The sequence below is a fragment of the Oncorhynchus mykiss genome, chromosome 16, assembly GCF_013265735.2.
Source record: "Oncorhynchus mykiss isolate Arlee chromosome 16, USDA_OmykA_1.1, whole genome shotgun sequence".
In the NCBI taxonomy this organism is placed as follows: domain Eukaryota; kingdom Metazoa; phylum Chordata; class Actinopteri; order Salmoniformes; family Salmonidae; genus Oncorhynchus; species Oncorhynchus mykiss.
The window spans coordinates 17,825,628-17,845,823 of NC_048580.1; the positions used below are offsets into that span (position 1 = coordinate 17,825,628).

General features: G+C 43.4%; 1 protein-coding gene across 2 annotated transcripts in view; it reads right to left on the reverse strand.

Moving 5' to 3' along the window:
• LOC110491482 (thyroid hormone receptor alpha-like) overlaps positions 1 to 20,196 on the reverse strand; it is a 154,965-nt gene that overhangs the window by 111,748 nt on the left and 23,021 nt on the right. Inside the window, exon 2 of one of the 2 annotated variants that reach the window (XM_021564964.2) lies at positions 14,968 to 15,025. The exons of the other annotated variant lie outside the window; for it this stretch is intronic. The gene's annotated coding sequence lies outside the window, so the exon portion shown is untranslated. The remainder of the gene's footprint in view (positions 1 to 14,967; positions 15,026 to 20,196) is intronic. 2 annotated transcript variants of the gene reach the window in all.

Sequence of the window (20,196 nt, forward strand, 5' to 3'; positions counted from 1 at the left end):
TTCACGCACGCCGCCAAACTTACCCTAGTAAAACTGACTATCCTACCGATCCTCGACTTCGGCGATGTCATCTACAAAATAGCTTCCAATACTCTACTCAGTAAACTGGATGCGGTTTATCACAGTGCCATCCGTTTTGTTACTAAAGCACCTTATACCACCCACCACTGCGACCTGTATGCTCTAGTTGGCTGGCCTTTGCTACATATTCGTCGCCAGACCCACTGGCTCCAGGTCATCTACAAGTCCATGCTAGGTAAAGCTCCGCCTTATCTCAGTTCACTGGTCATGATGGCAACACCCACCCGTAGCACATGCTCCAGCAGGTGTATCTCACTGATCATCCCTAAAGCCAACACCTCATTTGGCCGCCTTTCCTTCCAGTTCTCTGCTGCCTGTGACTGGAACGAATTGCAAAAATCGCTGAAGTTGGAGACTTTTATCTCCCTCACCAACTTTAAACATCTGCCATCTGAGCAGCTAACCGATCGCTGCAGCTGTACATAGTCCATCGGTAAATAGCCCACCCAATTTACCTACCTCATCCCCATACTGTTTTTATTTATTTACTTTTCTGCTCTTTTACACATCAGTATCTCTACCTGCACATGACCATCTGATCATTTATCACTCCAGTGTTAATCTGCAAAATTGTAATTATTCACCTACCTCCTCATGCCTTTTGCACAAAATGTATATAGACTATTTTTTTCTACTGTGTTATTGACTTGTTTATTGTTTACTCCATGTGTAACTCTGTGTTGTTGTCTGTTCACACTGCTATGCTTTATCTTGGCCAGGTTGCAGTTGTAAATGAGAACTTGTTCTCAACTTGCCTATCTGGTTAAATAAAGGTGAAATAAAAAATAAATATAAAAATAAGCACATCTGTCATACAGTCAGTGTATCATTTCAGTAAGCTTTTTATGCCATGTAGTAGACATATATATTTTTGTGTTTGTCTTTTCATTTCCAGCTTGTAGCGGTATAACCGATTTGAGCACATTGGACGGATATTAAGTCAACTTTGAATATGACCGTAATTGAAACTGTACAGCCTACGGACTTTGATGTTAGTCTTCATTGGAGAATACATGTGCTGGAGGACATCTGCAAGATGATGCTGGCTGTAAGGTTCTGCTTTTCTTTTCTTTTCTGTGTGCTTTTTCTTTGTGTTCTTGAACGTAGGCCTGTTTCTTTGTGTTCTTGAACGTAACCCTGTTTCTTTGCGTTCTGGAACGTGGCCCTGTTTCTTTGTTTTCTGGAACGTAGCCCTGTTTCTTTGTGTTCTGGAACGCAGCCCTGTTTCTTTGTGTTCTGGAACGTAGCCCTGTTTCTTTGTGTTCTGGAAGGTAGCCCTGTTTCTTTGTGTTCTGGAAGGCAGCCCTGTTTCTTTGTGTTCTGGAACGTAGCCCTGTTTCTTTGTGTTCTGGAAGGTAGCCCTGTTTCTTTGTGTTCTGGAAGGCAGCCCTGTTTCTTTGTGTTCTGGAACGTAGCCCTCTTTCATTTTTGTTCATTGATTTCACCTGTGTTTGTTTCTCACCTGGTCTCATCAGCTCTCTATTTAGTTCAGTTCTTTCTGTTTGTACAGTTGTTAGGTATTGTTTGTTTTTGACTGCCTACCTGTGTTTGACCATTGCCTGCGACCATGATTCCTGCCTTCTGCGAAGGCTTAATAAACATCTGCCGCACTCTGCGCGTGAATCTACACCTTGTTCTCCCTGAGTATACATTACAGAATACCTCACCTAAATACAGAATAGATTCAGAGGAGCTACAGCGGTGCCTAACCCAGCAAGAGGAGCTTATGGAGGAAATTTGTCATGTTCTCCTCCAGCCTATCCCTACTCCTCCGATACCAGGTATTGTAACCCATAGCCCTCCTTCGTTCATACCCATGGCTGGAAAGTATGACGGTTCACCTGGGAAATGTCAGGGATTTCTGATGCAATTCAGCAAATATACTGAGCACGACCCCATTAACTTCGCCACCGACAAGAGCAGGGTGGATTTAGTTGTGTCTCTACTCACAGGCAAACCCCTTGATTGGGCCACCGCCACATGGACTGCCAACAGCACAAAACTCGGTTCCGAGACCCATTTCCACACCCTCTTCAAAGAGGTATTCGATCACTCTGCCTCCGGTCGTCCTATAGGAGACCTCCTCATAGAACTTCAACAAGGACGCAATTCAGCTGCCTAGTATGCCCTCGAGTTCTGCACCATGGCTGCAGGGAGTGGATGGAGTGAGGCTGCTCTACTTACCTTCTACTGAAGAGGGCTCAACAGGGAACTTCAGGAGGAGATGGCCTGTGGAGGTGACCTTCAGGATTCAAATCAATACCATCGTATGTCCATCTCCTCCGGCGGTCGGCGAGGAGGTGGTCGATGAACTCTGCCACCCAGGAACCCAAAACCTTCTCTTTCCGTGATTCTTAAGGATAGGCCTTAAATCCGAATGGTTTGGGATAGGCTTAAAACAAAAATCTCAAAAACAACTTTCTATCGCTGGATTCAAAATTGCAACCTTTGGAATCAGAGGCAGATGCTTACATCCGTCCACATCCACAGCACCCTAGCAAAACCAAAACCTACTTGACGGTAACAGCACTCACTGCTGCCCCTAGTGGCCGGGCCGGTTTCCACACTCTCCAGAAGTCCTCAGACATGGACGGATGTCGAATACTGACTCGTATCACGGGTAACCTAGCTGTCCTCTCTGCTTTCGTGTGTGTGTGTGTGTGTGTGTGGGGGGGGGGGGGGGGGGGGGGGGGGGGGCGCACAGTACATGGCATGACTGTTTGTGTGGAGTGGTGGATTTAAGTACTGTACATTGAAGAAGCCAATTGGATACACAATATGTCAAGGCAAGAGAGAGCCAGGGAGAGAGAAGGAGAGAGAAAGTGAGTGAAAGGGAAACCGAATGGGGGAGAGAGAGAGAGAAAAAAAAACAAGATCATAAAAGGGGATTACAGTGCAGTTAAAGGAGGCTGGATGTCAGCCAAGGGTCGGGCCCCTTTCCAGCTGCAAATGTACAGGGGTGGAAAGAGCTACACAAACTGCACTGGGTAACCAAGGAGGTATGAGGCCCACAGGAAAAGGAGAATGAGACTCAACACCTAAGGGTGGATGAGATCAGATACAGAGGGATGAGATCTCATTCCACCCAGTTTACCACCATTGCATGTTAATGCTAAGCTTTAAAAAGGTTCAATGCAGCTGTTTTTTATCACAATATCAAATCATTTCTGGGTAACAATTAAGTACCTTAAAATGGTCAAAAAGAAACAAAAATAACGTCTCAACAAAGAGCAAATTCTCAAGTGAGAATTTAGATAGGTGTGGTTTGAGAGGAAAAACAAAAAATGTGCTGTTTTTAGGAGAGGTTTGGAACTCTCTTTCTTATTGGTCTATTAACTATGGTGATGTCACCATGGAATGCCAAAACTCCCTCCCAGCAAAACAGGCTGAAAATTCAAGCGGCCTTTTCAAACAGCTCTTAAACTAAAAGGGCATTATCATAATTTAGACAATTTCACAGTATTATTCCAACCAAACATATAAAAAACTGCAATGGGCCATTAAATAGCTGGTCGATCCATCCACATGCTCTTAATAAGCTGAGGCAATTAGTCTGGCTATAGATGTATCCCCTATTCAAAGAAAGCCACCTCGCTCCTCCTGCTCTCCCCACTCAAAGTGCACCTTCCTGGTGTTTCCCCCCCGCCCTCCCCCCAATCCCTGTGTAACAACTGAATTAATGTTTGCAGACCGGGTAAGCCCTGTTCAGGCTGACATTTGACTTGCGCTAGCTACAGAGCCTAGCCTTACTAGCCTAGAGCACACTCAGTAGGCTACAGCCTGGTTAGGCTAAATTTCATCACCTTGACTGACCTATTTAGTGTAGCCTACCTAGCCTAAGCGCTAGTGGACTCTTACCTAACAGCCTGGGATACATCATGAACTTGACTGACATGTCCTATTTAGCCTAGCATACCTAGCGAATAACAGCTTCAAACAGCACCGGTGTGGCGGGGTGAACCAAGATCCTTTTCTTCCCCTTTATCAGCACCTTCTATTAATAGTACCGTTGCTGTGATGTTTGAGTCCAGTGTGTTCCACCAAACACAAGCCGGACCACATCCCAGAGGCATGCCTGGCAGCTAGCGTGCTCACGGAACACTAATGTATGGACGTGTATGTTGTAAATATGCAGGGCAGAGGCAGATACCAGGGGGAGGAAAAGGGGGCAAGCTGAGAAGGTATTTCAGGAACATAGCTAGCTGTTCAAAGGGTCTGGAGGTGAGGGGCCAATCCAAATAGAAGAGTTTACAGACAGGCCAAGGGGTTATACTCAGACGTTTGCTGAGAGGGTTGGATACTGTGACACAGGGTTCCCCAACTGGCGGCCCGTGATTTTATTTGGCCCCTAAGTTTTCTGAGCAAACAACAAAATGATAAAAGATCCCAGAATGGTTCCACACGCACAAAAAGCTTATTTCTCTTACATTTTGCGCACAAATGTGTTTGTTTAGGACAACATTCCACAATCAACAGCCTTATCCACTCTATGCGAAGGAGATGTGTCGTGCTGCATGAAGCAAATGGTGGTCACACCAGATACTGACTGGTTTTACTTATTTTGCACCATAATTTGCAAATAAATTCATAAAAAATCCTACAATGTGATTTTCTGGATTTTTTTCTCATTGTGTCTGTCATAGTTGAAGTGTACCTATGATGAAAATTACAGGCCTCTCTCATCTTTTTAAGTGGGAGAACTTGCACAATTGGTGGCTGACTAAATACTTTTTGCCCCAATGTATATACAGTATATACACACACACACACACACACACACAGTTCAAAAGTTTGGGGTCACTTAGAAATGTCCTAGTTTTTGAAAGAAAAGCAAATCAGCTCCAAGTGATTTTAAAGTAAGATATATGTGATTGTATACGGATGTAAGGAAGGCTTGAATTTATTATGTTTTAGTCAAATATTATATCTGTTTGGGCTCCTTGCGGTCAACTTGCAGTCTACAAATAATTTGTGATGATCTTCTGGCCTTCTGACCATCCACTCAAGAAAAGAATTGGCCTGCGTCTAGTTGATGATCCCTGCTGTAGCAGGACAAACACACACCACACACACACTGAATCAGCAGCAAGGGACACACACTCACTCTCAGGGGTGTGGCACCGACAGTGGCACACTTTGCACCCGGCTAACCTTGGCAGGGATTAAATGAGGTGCTTTGCCAAAAGGCACGTGGGGCACTTTATTGGCTGAAGGGTTATGCAATGATGATAACACACCGGAGCTGGCAGGCAGAGCGCAGAAAGAGAGGGCGGAAGAGCGAGTGAGGGGGGTCCAGAAATTACAGGAACACCATTAACCATGGGCCTGTCCTCCTTTATAGCGGGCTCTGGCAGGAAGGTGGAATGGATAAAGGATCATGAATAAAGGATATTATACCACCAGACCCACGGCGACAAAGGTCTAAGTTTAATGAGAAGGTGCAGAACATGGCTGACTGATCTGGAACACTTCCAAATACCAAAGTTAGGTTATCCATTCATCTCTCCCCTACCTGTGTGTGGGGAAAACAAATACGGATGTGTGATTTTGGTTTTTACTATCCTCGTAGGGACCAGAAGTCCTTACAAGGATAGTGAAACAAGGAAAATATGCCGGTCCCCACAAGCAAAAATGCTATTTTAGGCTTAGGGGTTAGATTTGGGGTTAGAGTTACAATGGGATAGGGTTAGAATTAGGGTTAGGGGATAGGTTTAGGAGTTAGGGTTAAGGGTTAAAGTTAGGGTTAGGTTAAGTATTAGGAACAGAGCTCAGAGTGCTAGATGCACCTTACAATGACAATGCATGAACCCATGGGAAAAATGCACTCTGCTTTGTGACAGGCAGGATGAGGAACCCTGACCCACACGCACAAGCCTCAGGGCACACAGGTCACCATAGAAGATTAGGGTTAAGCACCACCTCAAAATGTTAAGGTGAGGCACCCCACCCCAAAGGTTAAGGTGAGGCACCCCACCCCAAAGGTTAAGGCTAGAGTTCAAGCCAAGAAGAACGGGAGACATGCGAGGGCGCCGACAGTAACAGGGAGAGAACCCTCACAGAGGCCGTTATGTCCTTCCTTTCAAAAGGTCAGCTACGGTTGCAAAGAAGAGTCATCAGGCGAAAGCAGCAGTTGGCCGCGCAACCGCCACCTCTGACAGGTGACTTCAGTGTCCCGACTGTTAGATGCATCCCTGCTATGATCCATGCATGAATCAGTGGCACTCCGCTTGACCGTCAACACACCGGAGAATGAGAGCCCAAGCGTGGACTATTCGGCCCCCCATTGTTCCAGTCTAGATGTATATACCCACCCAGAAAGGTCAGATGGAGAGCCGCACCATTGTTATGCCCCCTGCCTGCTTTGAGAGCAAGCCACTGAGCCCGCAAGCCCTTGTGTGCGTGTCTGTCTGTCTAGCTATCCGTCGGGTGGCCCCTCCCTCGCCGCAACCTAAGCTCGAGCTCCTTGAAACTCAGCCCGCATCTACGTTCCTCTGCATCACCACGTTGACCCTCACCGAGGGAGACTGGGGCGACGAGGAGCAACAGACTGACCACGCAGCGCGCCCACACACCCACACACACACACAACGTGGCCCCTTAGTCCAAAACATTGCCTTTCCTGTGTCTGCACATGTCTGCACATGTCTGTGTGGCTGAGTGGAGCAAGTGGGAAGGAAGGTGAGTAAGTAGAGGAGAGGAGAAAAGAGAAAAAGAAGGGAAATGGAAAAACACAACAAGCAAAAAAAGAAAAGAACTCAGGGCAAGCACCTTATGGCTATCACCTCAGCGGAGGAGTCGAGCTGCACCGCGTTTCGTCCTTCTCCTACTCCTCAGGTAGCAGAGACGGGGGGAAAAAACAACAACATCTATCTACAAAAAAACTCTAACTAAATAAAGGTGGCGGTAAAAAAAAAGTTGCCAAATTGGCCCAAAGTGCAGAAGGTCCACTGTGAAGAAACAGAAGAACTGCTGCTAATCCCATCCAGTAAGAAAACAATTAGAGGTTGGAGAAAGCAGCTCTTCTCTCCTTGACGGTTGGGGAAAATAGGTTTTTGTTTGGTTCCCTCAAGGATTGTGTGTGTGTGTGTGTGTGTGTGTGTGTGTGTGTGTGTGTGTGTGTGTGTGTGTGTGTGTGTACAAAAGTCCACAAATAGATAGTAAAACAAGGAAGTGGGGGACATTTCCCAGGTCTCCATGAGAGAAAAAAGGGTTAGGGTTGTAACCCTATTTTAGGGTTAGGGTTACAATTAGTATTGGAGTTAAGGGTTAGGGTCAGTGGTTAATGTTTGGGTTAGGCTTAAGGTTAGGGAAAATAGGATGCTGTGTCTTGTGTGTGCTTTTACATGTTCATCTGCCTGTGTTATCCACTGTGCCAAATGAGTCGTTCCCTCCCATGGCTTTGCCTGGATATACAGAAAACCTATCCCACATGCTCGTAACAACTCCAAACAGAAACTATTAACCGACGGAACTCTGTGTGCATACCATACGGGTTACTGGATGTGTGAGTGACCCTGTGTGTTAGCGCGGCCTCTCTCTCTCCTTCCTCCCTCTGTGTGTGAATTAAAGCGCTTCCCTCTATTCTTCTTGCGGCGCTGTGAACTACAGCAACCCTGTTTACTGGAGGGTTCCACAGCTCATTTGTGTGGTGAGCGTGTTGGAGGGAGGCTGAGGAAGCGGAATACTTGTGGCTGTCAACAAAAGACACGGAATGCCCTCTCTAAACTAGCTAGCTAACGATGCCCACCGCTAGCCTCCAGTTGCCACATACGTCCCCTTATCTCTGCCCTCCCCCTCCCTCTTTGTCTTTATTTTTCCCTCCTGCCTTCTCTTTAACTTGGGTTACTAGTCTGGTCTTGATTACAGAGGTGTACACTGTATACAAAGCTTTGTGACTCTGTTTATTGCCGTTTGGACGCAACAAACACGCTAATTATGGATATCCTAGCTGTACAAAATAGCCCAAAGTGACCCTGACCACAATGTGTGCTTTCTTGGTGGAATCAAGCGTTTGAAATCAAGACCAGCTCTTTGCACCATCACTGCACTTTTCATTATTACTCAAGCAAGCTGAGCCCTCAATCCCTTACACACACACACACACACACACACGCGCGCGCGCACGCACACACACAGAGAGTGAGCCAGCATGTTCTTACGTCTCAGGGTAAAATTACCCAGTTCTTCCCCGATTATTTCCAGACTTACTGTATTACTTATCTACAGAGGGTGTTACTTATAAAGATTCACTGTTAAACAGCAACGGACCCTCTTTTGTCCTCAGCTACACACAATACGTACTTATCCATGCTATGATATCCTTATCTCTAATCCTATAAGGCTGAGCCCACACAAAGTCAAAAGGAAAACACACATCGCAATCGGGAGTAGGGACACTGAAAGCAGAGTGGTCCAACCAGGTCCCACTCTCCAAACAGTTCCTTTTATTCTGTTCAAAGACAAGACTAGACTGATTGTATAGCGTGGTCGCCCGACTGTTTAAGCAGGGTCTCAAGTTCATATCACTCCCTCCCGGCTGCACCTGTTTGTGTTGTTTTTTTCACTTCAACGGACACCGCCGGAGGGGAATGAAAGAGAGAGAGAGAAAAAACGTTCCCATACATCCATCCAGAGTGAGACGTGTTTTTATGCAGAGCAAATTTGTTGGCGTGGGTTCTTATTGAACATTAGGCAGAATTGTTGGATTTTGAAAAATATGACAAATTCAATGTATGCAATTGTGCAACAAAAAAGTGATTTATGGTTAATAAGTAATGTTTAATAAATAAATAAATAAATAAATACACATATACATATATATATATATATATATATATATATATATATATATATATATATATATATATATATATATATATATATATATATATATATATATATATATATATATATATATATATATATATATAAACTCACCAACAACCACGAGACCATAGCAGGTTAAAGTTTCCGCCAGCATGTCTTTGAGGTACACCACATTATTTTGTAAAGCCGAACAAAATAGCGCTATTGTTTATGTTATATGACTGGAACTATTCATCTTTCAAAGCTATATTAATAATGACCTTTTGGAAATGCTCCACATTGTCAGGAATTACCGTTGGATGATGGATGGGGAGGAAGGTAAACTAATGTTTAGGAGCGTTGGGACAGTAACCATAAGGTTGATGGTTCAAATCCCAAGATGTCTAGGTAAAAAAATCTGCCGATGTGCCCTTGAGCAAGGCACTTAACCCTAATTACTCTGGATAAGATCATCTGAGTAGAACACTTGGAAAAGAAAAGGAGAGCTGCACACTCTAGGAGCTCATTTTGACAGACAGACAGACAGACAGACAGACAGACAAGCGGTCTTCATCCTCTGTGGAGATGGAGGAACCTTCCTGAAGGACAACCATCTCTAGAGCACTCCAACAATCAGGCCTTTATGGTAGAGTGGCCAGACGGAAGCCACTGCTCAGTTAAAGGCACATGACAACCAACTTGGAGTTTGCCAAAAGGCACCTAAAGGACACTCAGACCATGAGAAACAAGATTCTCTGGTCTGATGAAAGCAAGATTGAACTTTATGGCCTGAATGCCAAGTGTCACATCTGGAGGAAACCTGGTAACATCCCTACGGTGAAGTATGGTGGTGGCAGCATCATGCTGTGGGGATGTTTTTCAGCGGCAGGGACTGGGAGACTAGTCAGGATCGAAAGAAAGATGAACGGAGAGATCCTTGATGTAAACCTGCTCCAGAGCGCTCAGGACCTCAAACTGGGGCGAAGGTTCACCTTCCAACAGGACAAAGACCCTAAGCACACAGCCAAGACAACGCAGGAGTGGCTTCATGACAAGTCTCTGAATGTTCTTGAGTGGCCAAGCCAGAGCCCGGACTTGAACCCGATCGAACATCTCCGGAGAGACCTGAAAATAGCTCTGCAGCGATGCTCCCCATCCAACCTGACAGAGCATCTACAGAGAAGAATGGGAGAAACTCCCCAAATACAGGTGTGCCAAGCTTGTATCGTCATACCCAAGAAGACTCAATGCTGTAATCGCTGCCAAAGGTGCATCAACAAAGTAGTGAGTAAAGGGTCTGAATACTTATGTAAATGTGATATTTTCATTAAAAAAATTATACATTTGCTAAAACTTCTAAAAACCTGTTTTTGCTTTGTCATTATGTGTGTAGATTGACGAGGGAAAAAAAACAATTTAATACCTTTTAGAATAAGGTTGTACCGTAACAAAATGTGGAAAAAGTCAAGGGGTCTGAATACTTTCTGAATGCACTGTACATGCCTGTATGCCTATTTAAAATGCCTATTCAACCCCGGTTGCTTGTAGGGCTACAGCCTATCTGAAAGCAGTCAGGATATAATGCAGTTGGAAATTGACAGCAGAAGACCTTTATTCGATAATTTGGGAGAGTATTCATTAACAAAAATAAAAAGATAGGCCTATTTTAACAATTACAAGTTTTTATGAGTGCGCCCCATAAAAAAAATAGGCACCGGTAGCCTATGTAACAGTGTTGCTTTCGTCCCTCTCCTCACCCCAACCTGGGCTCGAACCAGGGACTCTGAACACAACTGCCTCCCATGAAGCATCGTTACCTATCGCTCCACAAAAGAAACGTGGCTTTTGCAGAGCAAGGGAAACAACTACTTCAAGGTCACAGAGCGAGTGACATCACCGATTGACACGCTTTTAGCGAGCACCGCTAACTAGCTAGCCATTTCACACCAGTTACACTCACACACAAGTGTTGTTATTGTCGGTCAGTCATAGCTGCACTACAGTCAGGCTCCATGTGTAGCAAGTAAAGTGGGAGATTTCTAATCAATACAAAATATAGTTACAATTATGGAATTAAGTTGGCGAAATGAGAAGGAGTAGGCTACAATGATCAACCAACAGGTGGGCTGTTGTCCGCTTTGTGGTTCTAATGGCTGTCAATCTCGTGAGCTAGCATGGACGTTTCTACCTTGAGAGACAGAGCGGTATAGTGCCATGGGGGCATGAGTGGTGAGGGCCTGGCTCCAAAATAATGTGTTTGACCTCATTCTGACCCCAGAGCTTTAAAGTATTTGCAATTCAAGAAAAACATGCTGTTGTAGCAGAAATTCTCATGTAATTGTTAGCCTATATAAGGCGGTAGGTAGCCTAGAGGTTAGAGCGTTGGGCCAGTAACCGAAAGGTTGGTGGATCGAATCCCCGAGCTGACAAGGTAAAAATCTGTCGTTCAGCCCCTGAACAAGGCAGTTAACCCACTGTTCCTAGAATTTGTTCTTAACTGACTTGCATTGTTAAAAAAAATATATTACAAAAAAATAGCTGTAGCTTCAGTTTAACTTATGGATGTTCTCAAAGAGGGGGAAAGGGCTGAATGGAAGTGAACAACTTCCTTTTGACGTGGAAAAACAAACAACTACCCCGCCGGAAAGGATACCAGGCTCTGGGGGAGGGCACTCGCCATGACAACCAGGCACCAGCAGCTGTTCCAGAGCTCATAAGCCCCTTATGAAGAGGGCCTCAAAGGACGGGTGATGTGGTGTCAGGGCAACCCTAGCTAGTCCCATGGTAGGGTGGGTATTGCTTGCCCATTATGCCCCACTTCCATAATGTAATGAGTTTCACACATTGACTTTAACATTGACACTTTAAGTCCAATCAAAAATATACCATTTCAGCCTGAGACCATATGAGATTAACAGAATAGAAGATCATATTTGCATTATACTATCTAGTCTGCATGACATTATACATACAATGAAAGAGACTTGATAATGGCTCCATGGCACAACCCATTTGATAAAACAACTGTTTCTGATATCTCCCATAGCAGACACAAGCTTTCATTTCACTTAAAAGGCTGCCGTTGTTGGTCTTTCTCTGGGCTAGTCTAGCGGCAACAGGAAGTTGCAGCGGTAACAAAAGTTACGTTTGAACTCGATGACTGCAGTGTCTTAGCAAACCGTGGGTTCACGGACTCAACCAACTTCTTTATGACCCATCTCACACGGCCTACTCCGCAACCAAAAGAAAGTGAAAACATGTAAATTGGTTGTAAGCAGAGGAGAAGCATAGTGTCATCTCTCATATGTGCTTTATGTTAAAGCACAGTGTGCACTGTGTCAATATGAAATAGCAGATTGGGTGCAATTGACGCCATACCTCCCATGGGTTTGTAGACTAAACAAAGTAGTCATTGTCCTTCCATCACCACTCTGTGGCTTACTAGGCCCCATCTCCAGACGTTAACCTCAACAAAATGATCTTGAACTAACCGTGACCCCAGACCATCCCAGCCAATCAGCTCAGGTTACAATAAAAATAGAGCAGTGAAAGTGAAGCTATCATAACAAAGAATAAAATGACTCAACACTACACCGTAAGCACTCCATCTACCAACCAACAGTTTACTCTTCATCTGGTGCTCTCTGGTTGACCCATATTTCTTTACTGCTCTAATACTTTTGTTGAGGTATTTCTTGGACTGCTGACTGTGGGGAGAGGCAGACAAGCCAACCACTTCCCTCTGTTCAATGACGGAGCTGACAAATAAAACCACAATACTAGTCAACAGCACCCACTGCCTTGCCTCACTCCAACCTAACATTATAGCATTATAGCATTGCACTATTGAGCCTGCTCTGCAACCTAACATTATAGCATTGCACTGTTGATCCGACACTGCAACCTAACATTATAGCATTGCACTGTTGATCCTGCTCTGCAACCTAACATTATAGCATTGCACTGTTGATCCGACACTGCAACCTAACATTATAGCATTGCACTGTTGATCCTGCTCTGCAACCTAACATTATAGCATTGCACAATTGATCCTGCTCTGCAACCTAACATTATAGCATTGCACTGTTGATCCTACACTACTCAGAACCTTCATCATTGTAACCACTTGCTCTGCATGCACAGATCAACTAAATTTCATATGGCAATAATACTTTCAGTACACTGCAACCAAAACGTATATTACAGGTGTATTACCAATATACAGTGCTTTAGGAAAATATTCAGACCTCTTGACTTTTTCCACATTTTGTTACAATACAGCCTTATTCTAAAATGGATTAAATAAATAAAAATCCTTGGCAATCTACACACAATACACCATGACGAAAAAGCAAAAACAGGTGTTTAGAAATGTTTGCAAATCTATAAAACATAAAAAACAGATACCTTATTTACATAAGTATTCAACCACTTTGTTATGAGACATGAAATTGAGCTCAGGTGCACCCCGTTTCCATTGATCATCCTTGAGATGTTTCTACAACTTGATTGGAGTCCTCCTGTGGTAAATTCAATTGATTGGTCATGATTTGAAAGGCACACACCTGTCTATACAATGTCCCACAGTTGACAGTGCATGTTAGATCAAGAACCAAGCCATGAGGTCGAAGGAATTGTCCGTAGAGCTCTGAGACAGGATTGTGTCGAGGCAGAGATCTGGGGAAGGGTACAAAAACATTTCTGCACCATTGAAGGTCCCCAGGAACTCAGTGGCCTCTATCATTCTTAAATGGAAGATGTTTGGAACCACCAAGACTCTTCCTAGAGCTGGCCGCCCAGCCAAACTGAGCAATTAGGGGAGAAGAGCCTTGGTCAGGGAGGTGACCAAGAACCTGATGGTCACTCTGACAGAGCTGTAGATTTCCTCTGTAGAGATGGGAGAACCTTCCAGAAGGACAACCATCTCTGCAGCACCACCAATTTTATTTTTTATTATTTCACCTTTATTTAACCAGGTAGGCCAGTTGAGAACAAGTTATCATTTACAACTGCGACCTGGCCAAGATAAAGCAAAGCAGTTCGACACATACAACAACACAGAGTTACACATGGAGTAAAACAAACATACAGTCAATAACACAATAGAACAACTGATATACAGTGTGTGCAAATGTAGTAAGACTAGGGAGGTAAGGCAATAAATAGGCCATAGTGGTGAAATAATTACAATTTAGCATTAACACTGGAGTGATAGATGTGCAGAAGACAATGTGCAAGTAGAGATACTGGGCTACAAAGGAGCAAAAAAATTAATAATATGGGGATGAGGTAGTTGGGTGGGCTATTTACAGATGGCTGTAGCATGAATGCCAAGAATCATGTCTGGAGGAAACCTGGCACAATCCCTACGGTGAAGCATGGTGGTGGCAGCATTTTGCTGTGGGGATGTTTTTCAGCAGCAGGGACTGGGAGACTAGTTAGGATCGAGGCAAAGATGAATGGAGCAAAGTACAGAGAGATCCTTGATGAAAATCTGCTCCAGAGCACTCAAGACCTCAGACTTACCTTCCAACAGGACAACAACCCTAAGCACACAGCCAAGACAACACAGGAGTGGCTTCGGGACTAGTCTCTGAATGTCCTTGAGTGGCCCAGCCAGAGCCTGGACTTGAACCCGATCAAACATCTCTGGAGAAACCTGAAAATAGCTGTGCAGCAACGCTCCCCATCCAACCTGACAGAGCTTGAGAGTATCTGCATAGAAGAATACGGGTGTGCCCGTACGGGTGTGCCAAGTTTGTGGCGTCATACCCAAGAAGACTCGATGCTGTAATCGCTGCCCAAGGTGCTTCAACAAAGGACTGAGTACTTACATAAATGTGATATTTTATTTTATTCATTTGCACAAATTTCTAAAAACCTGGTTTTGCTTTTTCATTATGGGGTATTGTGTGTAGATTGATGAGGAAAACAATTTAATACGTTTTAGAATAAGGCTGTAACATAACAAAATGTGGAAAAAGTCTAATGGTTCTGAATACTTTAGGCACTATATCTCTCTCATATTCCAAACCTCTTAAATAATTATTATTTCCTGTCTAGAAAAAAAAAATAACTTACCAGAAACAATTGGATCCACTTGATTTCCAGGTGAAATTTCTTGTTAAAATGTCACAACCTGGAATAGAAATGACAATTACATTTAAATGCCACTGAAGTATGCATTTGTGTGGATATATCCCCATAGCTTTGGTTTAAATGTCAGTCTCTAAGCATTGTAATGCAGCAGGAAAAAAATAAATCTGTGTAAGTGTCTTTCCAGTAAAGTATAGACTTAAAATGCCCATCTGAAAAATGAATTTCTCTCAAGTGTAGAGTCAAGGTTCAGAATGCATCCGGTCCAAAAATATCCACTGGGATTACAGTGAGCCATGTGGTGAATCATACAGTTGGAGATTCAGGCAACCCAAAGACTGGCATCACTCCCACTGTATGCTAAATGCATCCTAAGTCAGTTCTCCTGAAAAAATACTGTAGCTTGCTTCCTCCATTGTCCCAAATGAGAGAAGAGGTGAGTGTACAGGGAGACAGGTTTTTTTTTTCTGGATCAAACAGGGTCTTCAGTGGTGTCCGTGGCAAGGGGCTTGTTTGGCCTGGCTGAATTTTAGAAAACACTTTCTCAAATTTCTCCATGGAGGATTAAAATAAAATTAAGTTTGGACTTAAACGACCTGAAAAAACATAAAACCTTTTTTTTTTTTTTTTTTTTTTTTAATCGCCCAAGGATTTCAATGGAAGCAAAATCCCTGGGAGAGAAAGAGAGAGTAAGTAATGCTAACAGCGCCAATAGTGACAGATGGGCAGGGAGTGGCGATACACTCCGACTCTCCCACCTGAGAGGCACGAGTGAGGGATCTGTGTCAACACTGCTCCATCCTCCGGCGCCGGTCCTCTCATTGTCTCTGACAGATGCTCCACTACAGTCAAACACATTCACTTTGAACTGCACCCTCTCCCACTCTTCTCCCTCTGAAAACACACATCAAGCTGTTTCTCACCAACTACAACCGCTAGCTATTCGCGAACACATTCCTGCACCACACTACACTGCGCATACAACATGCTAACAGTTCCATATAGCCCAGTGACTTCACATTTTGTCACACGATGTTCAAAAAATAAAGAATGCTATTTTTCCAACAAATGAGAAAACTATTCAAGATGAATGCTAGACAATCACCAAACTGCTCACTGTGCCGTCAGGGGGATCCTCGCACATTTTTTTATATGGTTTTGATGATATCCTCACGTTGGCAGGCTCCTAATTCCTTAAACAGACAGCAGTGCCTGCTGTCATTCATGGGCAATATTCACATGACAATATCTGTAGCACGTATGCATGGTGCTAGTGTAGAGCAGACAAGGTGACCCATGGTCATGGCCAAAGATAGCTCCTTGTGCTGTGCATTTGTGTGCTACGCAAACATGTCAATGACCTTATGCTTATACAGGCAGCAAAGCTCCCACTAAACCTATCCCACTCCCTCCTCCCCATTTCCAACCACCAAAACCTGATATCTGCACCTGTGGAGTCATAAACACTGCACTAGAACAGGGGAAAATAAAACCCTCCCCCCCCTTCTGCCTTTTATTCTGGTCTACTGTACTAACATATCTCACAGATATGTCAAGTAGTTCTCTCTAGCAAAAGGATTAGTGGCCTCAGAGACGCATAGAACGACAACTGTTGAAAAAAATCCACACGATTAAACAGCTCAATACGCCTGAGGTATGAAAGGTCAAGTGTCCTCCAGACGCACTATACATTCAATAAGGACAAAAGTTAGCTGAAGAAACTTGATGTCGGTGATCCGTGTGTGTTCTGGCTAGCCAGGGACAGGCAACAAGTAGTTGAAGGTTCAGGAGGGGTGGTAATCAGAGGGAGCTGCAAAGGGTGCTGGTCAAAGCAAACCTCTACAGTGAATTTCATGTGGCCAGCTTTCCATCTTAATCCTCCAGCCAAATGGAGGTGTCTAACCTAACGCTTAGCCTATTGCTCGTCTTAGGTACATTTGTTCAGTAATGTAAGTGGATGGTGCAGCCTGCAAAGGATTTATACAGGATTTACGTGATACATTATATTCCCCAATCGTCTCTCAGTCCACTGCTCGCTGCTACTATAATAATATATCTTCCCTGCCACTCCTGGATCATTGAGAGCTGCAAACATTTATTATTTTAACAAATTAACTTACATAAGAACAATTACGGTGCTTGTGCAACTCAATAAATACCCTTTCAACTTTGAATAACCCATTTTTTGAAATTCTGAATGTACAGACAAAGTACCTCACATATCAACATGGATACAGTGGCCGTCTATACCATGGCCTGATATCTTCAATAGGTTCAGACTGAGTACGAACGTATATGTAGATATACATTTTATCATCCGTATCGAATTTGGCAAATGTACCAACATAATGCAATTTAGTCAGGACAGTAGAGTACACTCATTATTCAATGGCACCTTTTTGTTTTTGGCCATTATGGCTTTGCACATCTGATGACATTCATTTATATTCACTGCCAAGAAGGTCACGGGCGCTCTTGGGATGCCACTTGACGTGGCAGCCACAGAAAGTGAGTCCACTCCTACCTATTCAGAAGATAATGAAACAATTCCAATGTCTACGCTTCATTAAGGTTACATGTGTAACAAACTCTTTTGCCTTTTGATCCTGGCTTTGGCTTGCCAACTTCGTCAATGATCCATCTGGCTTCAGATGGATTCTTGGCCAATTAATCAACTGTTCAACAAGACTTTGCACAGCAATAGTGTCAGAAATGTAATGACCTGTATGAAAGTTTGAAGGGGCTCTCCCTTACTGTTGAGAGACCATTAATTTAAAAAAAAACACATCTCTTGACCAATGGGTAAAATAATATCTTAAATTGTGTAAAGAATCATGTAAAGAATCATGTAAGAATCATCTAAGAAAAGCAATGGTCCAAACTGCATGTCCCTATCATAATCTGTTCAGAACTTATTGGAGTTTCTACCCTCATCAAGGACAACAACCACACGAGCCACTGCCTGTTCACAACCGCTACCATCCAGAAGGTGAGGTCAGTACAGCTGGGAACAAGAGGCTGCTAGCACATTAGAGGCTGCTGCCCTATATATATATATATATATAGACTTGAAATAACTGGCCACTTTAAAAATTGGAACACTAGTCACTTTAATAATGTTTACATATTTTGCATTACTCAACTCACATGTATATACTGTATTCTTTCCTATTCTGCTGTATCTGAGTCTATGCCGCTCTGACATTGCTCATCCAAACATTTATATATTCTTAATTCCATTCCTTTAGATTGTGTGTATTGTTAGATATTACTTGTTAGATATTACTGCACCGCTGGAGCTAGAAACACAAGCATTTCACTACACCCGCAATAACATCTGATAAACACGTGTATGTGACAAATCCAATTTGATTCAAATCAATGGAGGCCAGAGGGAAAAAAAAGTGGTCATGAAAATGGCATCACGTCAACCTGGCTGGATGCTGGGAAAGAATTAAGGCTACAGGACAGGCTTACCATTGAACTTGTCATCTTTCTTCTCAAATACGGAGGACATAAAACAATAAAGAGGTAGAATAGATATACATTGAGACATGACGTGGTATTTTCATATTGTAATATATGATGTTCATATTAACGCAAAGTTCCTGTTCTTTTTCATAGTTTTCTCACAAAAAAACATGTGTATCTCTGTTAAATGTCAATGAGCTTTTTTTATTTTCAAAGCCTTTTACATTTAATTCGGCTCATTTCATGCTAATTTAACTTTGAAGACGACGAACACAAAATGTAAAATCATATTGCATATTATCGGGTGCATTAGGTTAAGAAATCCTACTTTTTTTTATATAATGTTAATGATTTGTTAGAGAAAGAGCCCACTGAACAATTCAGAACATTAAAAATGTCTTGGTAAAATTTATTTTGAAACATATAGAAGTGAAATGTCATCACCAAAGCATGTTTTCTCCCACTCTGGGCAGAGTCACCTGAATTCATTGCGGGTGCATTGAAATCAGAAAACACTGTTGGCACTCATGTCTGTTACTTCCTTGAGGGACACTGTTTATATTAGCAAAGGAAACTAACACACTATACATTTAATACCTGGAATAAGCAGTCAATCGCTTGTCAACCCATAAACCTGTACTGCCTCCCATCTTTAGAGGCTCCGAAAGCTCTTTAAAAGGATAGTTCAGGATTTTGGCAATGACGCCATTGGGAAATTATTCAGACCCCTTGAATTTTTCCACATTTTGTTACGTTACAGCCTTAATCTAAAATTGATTTTTAAAAAGTGAAATATCACATTTACATAAGTATTCAGACCCTTTTCTCAGAACTTTGTTGAAGCACCTTTGTCAGCGATTACAGCCTTGAGTCTTCTTGGGTTTGACGCTTACAAGCTTGGCACACCTGTATTTGGTGTGCAGATCAGCAGGTCCTCTCAAGCTTTGTCGGGTTGGATGGGGAGCTTCGCTACATAGCTATTTTCAGATCTCTCCAGAGATGTTCAATTGGGTTCAAGTCCGGGCTCTGGCTGGGCCACTCAAGGACATTCAAAAACTTGTCCCGAAGTCACTCCTGCGTTGTGTGCTTAGGGTTGTCCTGTTGGAAGGGGAACATTCACTCCTGTCTGAGGTCCTGAGCGCTCTGGAGCAGGTTTTCATCAAGGATCTCTCTGTACTTTGCTCCAATCATCTTTACCTCGATCTTGACTAGTCTCCCAGTCTCTGCCGCTGAAAAACATCCCCACAGCAAGATTCTGCCACCACCATGCTTCACCGTAGGGATGGTGGCAGGTTTCCTCCATATGTGACGCTTGGCATTCAGGCCAACAAGTTCAAACTTGGTTTCATCAGACCAGAAAATCTTGATTCTCATGGTCAGAGTCCTTTAGGTGCCTTTTGGAAAACTCCAAGTGGGCTGTCATTTTCCTTTTACTGAGGAGTGGCTTCAGTCTGGCCACTCTACCATAAAGGCCTGATTGGTGGAGTCCAGCAGAGATGGGAGAACCTTCCAGAAGGACAACCATCTCCACAGACAAACTCTGGAGCTCTGTCAGAGTGACCATCGGATTCTTGGTCACCTCCCTGACCAAGGCCTCAATTGCTCAGTTTGGCTAGGCTGCCAGTTCTAGGAAGAGTATTGGTGGTTCCAAACTTCTTCCATTCAAGAATGATAGAGGCCACTGTGTTCTTGGGGACCTTCAACACTGCAGAAATGTTTTGTTACCCTTCCCCAGATCTGTGC